Consider the following 6,000-nt stretch of genomic DNA (forward strand, 5'->3'; position numbering starts at 1 on the left):
TCCGGAGAGATGCTGCGACTGCGAAGACCCGGCAAATAAAATGAGTTCACGGCTGTATCCTACACCAGTTTCGCATAACCAGCCCCAGCCCATTCAAAAGTACCTTGGATCGTAGGGCAACCTGCCGTGCTTGAGGAGACCTATTGAGTCAAGTACATCAATATCAAAATGAAAATCAAATGGAAATTGTAGTTGTGATACCCATGCCAGTGGCACATAAAAAGCACCATCCAAACATGGCTGATGCCAGTGCTGCCTTGACTGGCTTCTGTGCCGGTGGCATGTAAAAAGCACCAACCGATCGTGGCCGTTGCCAGCCTCGTTTGGGTACGTAAAAAGCACCCACTACACTCATGGAGTGGTTGGCATTAGGAAGGGCATCCAGCTGTAGAAACACTACCAGATCAGATTGGAGCCTGGTGCAGCTTCCTGGCTTCCCAGACCCCAGTCAAACCGTCCAACCCATGCTAGCATTGACCACATTTGGATAGTGCTTTTTACATGTCACCAGCACGGGGAGCCAGTCAAGCGGCACTGGCAATGACCCATGCATGAATGGTGCTTATTGTGTGCCACCAGCACAGGAGCCAGTCAGGCCACTCTGGCATAGGCCACAACTACAATTTCCATTTGATTGTGATTTGATTTGATTGACTCAATAGGTCTCCTCAAGCACAGCATGTCACCCGGCGATTCAAAAGTACTTTTTAAATGGACTGGTTATGCGACACTGGTGTAGGCTATGGCCGAGATCTCCTCAATCACAGCATATCTCCTCATCCATACGCAGCACATGACTAGCGCAGTTGTCTCTCTTGCACACCACATCTGATGCTTCTAGTGTCCAACATTTCTCTCAGGGTGCTTACACTGTCGTGTGTGCACACTGACATTACACATCCAGCGGATCATACTAGCTTCATTTCTTTCAAGCCTACACAGGTATTTAGCAGTCACAACCCATATTTCACTACCGTGTAGCATGGCAGTTCACACACATGCATCATACAATCTACCTTTCACGCTGAGCAAGGCCCTTTGTCACCAGTAGAGGTAGGAGCTTTCTAAACTTTGCCCAGGCTATTCTTATTCTAGTGGTAACACTCTCTGAGCATCCACCCCCACTACTAACTTGGTCACCTAGGTAGCAGAAGCTATCAACTACTTTTAGTTTCTCCCCTGGAATGAGATGGAATCAATTTTCTGAACATCTGGGTGTTTATTGCATCTGCAGCAAGCAAAAGCTATCTTCCTGGTTAACCTTCCTTTGATGTTGTTACACCTCTTATGTGTCCATAGCTTACACTGGGTACATCTTATAAAGTTTCTACCAACAACTCTTCTACAGATCGAGTGGGGCCATCTACCTGAAGGGGTTTGTGATGTATTCACCTTCCTACTTACTAGGACTTTGGTTTTTGCAACATTTATTCTAAGGCCCTTCGATTCTAAACCTTATTTCCACACCTGAAATTTCTTCTCTAGTTCTGGTAGCGATTCTGCAATGAGAGCAAGGTCATCAGCATAGAGGAGCTCCCAGGAGCAACCTGTCTTGAATTCCTCTGTTATTGCCTGGAGGACTATAATGAATAAGAGGGGGCTGAGGGCTGGTCCTTGGTGAACCCCACTTCTACCCAAAATTCTTCACTATACTCATTGCCACCCTTACCTTATTAACAGCATTCCTGTACAGGGCCTGTGCAGCTCTTATTAACTTGTCAATCCCCAATTTTCGTATTGCCTACCAGATAAGGGATCGGGGGATCCTGTCAAAGACTTTCTCCTAGTCAACAAAAGCCAAGTAGAGGTTTATCTTTGACTAAGCATTTCTCCTGCAGTTACTGTACCAAGAATATAGCATCAGTGGTGCTTCTGCCTGGCACAAGATCATACTGTATCCCATCTAAACAGACTCTCTCCCTAATTAGTTGGGTTATGACCCTCTCCGTGACCTTCATCACCTGATTCAGCAGTTTGATACCCCTGTAGTTACTTCTATGAAAAGCATCACCTTTACCTTTATAGCAGTTGACTAAGGTGTTGCTACGCCAGTCATTGGGTATGACTCCTTCATGAACTTCCTAGTTTACAATACGGGTGACTCTTTGTATAACATTGTTTCTATTATTTATACATAATTATAAGTATATATAATGGCATTGACTAAGCTTTAAAAAAATTGCTGAATTTTGCTGACCTCTCAGATTGTAAAAACTGCATCTAAGTTGTTGCTACAATCTATTAAAATCATGAACAAGGTGATATTTTTGAGTGAACACCATACATTCCTAGTCAACTATCAGTAACAAAAAGAGGGAGACTATGTAGTTGCTAAAACAGCAACTAGATTTCAAAGAAATACAACATCCTACCATTAAAATAAAGAATGTATTAGATAAATCATCATATCATCATCATCATCGTTTAACGTCCGCTTTCCATGCTAGTATGGGTTGGACAATTTGACTGAGGACTGGTGAAACCGGATGGCAACACCAGGCTCCAGTCTAATTTGGCAGAGTTTCTACAGCTGGATGCCCTTCCTAACGCCAACCACTCAGAGAGTGTAGTGGGTGCTTTTACGTGTCACCCGCACGAAAATGGCCACGCTCGAAATGGTGTCTTTTATGTGCCACCCGCACAAGCCAGTCCAGGGGCACTGGCAACGATCTCGCTCGAAAATCCTACGGGAGCCAGTCAGGCGGTACTGGCAACGGCCACGCTCAAAATGGTGCATCTCATGTGCCACCCGCACAAGAACCAGTCCAGGGGCACTGGCAACGATCTTACTTGGCTTGCCGGGTCTTCTCACGCACAGCACATTTCCAAAGGTCTCGGTCAGTAGTCATCGCCTCGGTGAGGCCCAATGTACGAAGGTCTTGCCTCACCACCTCAGCCCAGGTGATCCTGGGCCTACCTCTTCCACGGATTCCCTCAACTGTTAGGGTGTGGCACTTTTTCACGCAGCTATCCTCATCCATTCTCACCACATGTCCATACCAGCGCAATCGTCTCTCTTGCACACCACAACTGATGCTTCTAATGTTCAGCTTTTCTCTCAAGATACTTACACTCTGACGGGTATTCACATTATTATCATTTAACCTGTCTTCCATGCTGATATGGGTTGGACAGTCTGACAAGAGCTGAACAACTGGAGAGCTGCAAAGGCTCCAATTGTCTGTTTTGGCAAGATTTGTATGGCTGGATGTCCCTCCTAATGCCAACCACTTCACAGAGTGTACCGAGTGCTTCTTACAAGACAATGGCATGGACACTTTTACATGGTACAAGTACATAATCTTTGGTACGTTATGTCTGAGAAAACATGGGATGATTAGCCATAAAAACCAAAGTGTTCAAACAAAAACCCTCGCTGGGAGGGTACAAACGTGGCTCTGAAGTTTAAAAAAAATGTATGTTGCATAGCTGTATGGTCTCAGGTTCAAGCTTACTATATGGCTTTTTCTACGAGAGTCATTGGTCAACCAAAGCCTAGTGAGTGGAATTTGGCAGACAGAAACAGTAAGGATACTGGTCAGTGAGACTGTTCTTGTTTCAACATCATAGACTTAATTTGTAACCTGGTTTAACAATCCTATCTAGCCCATGGATGCCTTTAGCAGATTTTTGAGCTGTAGGGGTATCTAATTCGTTCCTAAAACCTGTTCTTCCTTTCTGCAGTCTTTGTCTTTTCTGGTTCTTTCTCCTGTTCTTGCTGTTGTTTAACCCAGGTCAGACAATCATGGAACACATTCCAGTCATAACCATTTCTTTTTGGCATAACTTAGACTACACTGTCTAATGTGTCTTATTTTTAAGACAATAATATGATGTGAGGGAATTTGGTTGCTATTTCTAGCAGATTAAATGACTTCATAAAGTTCCCACTAGGTGTTCATGGTAAACCCACTCTGCTATGTGTTTTTTTGACATTCACACTTGCTGAAATATAGTAAAGGATAATCAAACACCAATTAAATATTCCAGTTTAATCGATTTAACAAGGGATTAGAATTATAATTGATTTGTTTATTTAATAATAAAACAAATGAATAATTTTGGTTATGACACACAATAGCTGAGAGGTTAATGATCTAACTTCCTTATTTTAAACACTATTATAACCATTATGCTGATTCTGTTAGCCTTAGGTTCCATTAGCAGTATTGTAATGGGGGCAACTGCTCAAACAAAATCCCTAACTAAAGAACACAAACATGGTTGTGTTGTCAAAAGGTTTCTATTTCAACTGCGTGATTTCAGGGTCAATTCTACTCTGCAGCTCCTTAAACATGTACCTTCTATTATAGCCTCAGGTGGAGGAGGGCAAATAAAGGGTTGCAAATGAAATTCACAAGTTGGAAATTGTACAATAGGACTATTGGTGTTTAAAGATTGTAGACTTCATCTATAACTTGGTTTAACATTCCTACCTATCTTTAGCAGACAACACTGTTACACACCTTTGATCCAGGGCTCTGGTTTGAGAACTTTCTCCCAATTCCTTACCTCCAGTATCAGAGGCCCTGAAAAATGTCATGGGAGCTGCTCTTATTTCCTTGAATAAGCTGCTTAAGAAAAAAAAATATTCATACTAACACAGAAAAATAATTAAAAACATGAGAAAATTTTACTCAAAAAAATAACAGCATCTTTCAGGGCACATATGTCATCACCATCATCATTTTAACATCTGCTTTTCCATGTTTTTATGGGTCGGATGGAATTTGTTGAAGTAGACTTTTCACCAGCTGGATGCCTTTCCTGTTGTGAAACCTTACCTGTTTCCAAGCAAGGCAATATTTCCCTATAGCCAGGCGTGTTTTCACAGAATATTGCAAATGAATGACATTAGTTTATAACAATCCCATGAATGCCAAGACAAGTAGACACACACATGCATATAATATGTATTACGCTTCTCTCAGTTTCCATCTACCAAATCCACTCACAAGGTTCTGATTGGCCTGGGGCTATAGTAGAAAGCAATTACCCAAAGTTCCACAGTGAGACTGAACCTGAAACCATGTGGTTGGAAAACTAACTTCTTAACCACAAAGCCATGCCTGTCCCTATATACGTTTAATTAAAATTACATGTACCTAAATTATAGTGTTTCACCATTTCAGATACTTAAGAATAACAGGTTACTCAGCTTTCAACATAACACACAAAACCTCTACCATTAATGTATACCACGAGATGATATATGGTTATGGTATCTGTGACAGTGAGCAGGAAGTTGATACTTTCTTTACAGTTGTTCTGACAACTCAGCCACCCCTGCCCCTGCCCGACTCTAAATTCAATTCCTACTGAATCAATTTGGTCTTTCTATCTATTTATTCATGGAATAAGTAGCAAGATATACAGCAAGTTAATCATATTAAACAACTTGTCTGTCACTCAACTCGGTCAATGCCATCACCATTATCATGGTTCAAGTATATACAACAACGAAAGAGAGGAGGCCTAGTTTGATGACTTGTATGATATGGTTTAGTGCAGTGGTTCCCAAAGTGGGGTGATAATGGGATGGTGAAAATGGGAGGGGGGGGGGGGTGATGGATATATAAAAAAAAATAGATTAATTAGGTTAAGTTTTATTTGTGAAATACAGTTGTGAATTTGCTGCAGAAAGTGGTCTATGTTTGTGGTGATGAGTGAGGGGTGGGACGCCAGGAATGTGGCCTGGTTGCAGTCTGAAAAATTTTAGGAATCACTGGTTTAGTGCCTGCAATGTTCTGAGCTCAAAGCTCTTGAGCTGACATTTGATATACCCTGAACCTGCCAAATTGGTTTTCCTCTTCCTTAAATTAATTGTGAAAATAATATCAATTATAATCCAAATCCCCCTCCTCTTCAGTTTTAACATTAATTATTATTACTTTCTGACTATTTACGGAGTTCAAATCCTGCGAAAGTCAACTTTGCTTTCATCCTTCTGGGGTCGACGGTATCAACGAAACCTCTCCCCTCAAAACAGCTGGCCTTGCG

General features: G+C 41.9%; 1 protein-coding gene across 2 annotated transcripts in view; it reads right to left on the minus strand.

The window, feature by feature from the left end:
• The window catches only part of LOC106870789 (ADP-ribosylation factor-like protein 5B), a 109,836-nt gene that overhangs the window by 99,550 nt on the left and 4,286 nt on the right, over window positions 1-6,000 (minus strand). The window lies entirely within an intron of this gene.

The sequence above is a fragment of the Octopus bimaculoides genome, chromosome 1, assembly GCF_046866305.1.
Source record: "Octopus bimaculoides isolate indiv1 chromosome 1, ASM4686630v1, whole genome shotgun sequence".
Lineage (NCBI taxonomy): Eukaryota > Metazoa > Mollusca > Cephalopoda > Octopoda > Octopodidae > Octopus > Octopus bimaculoides.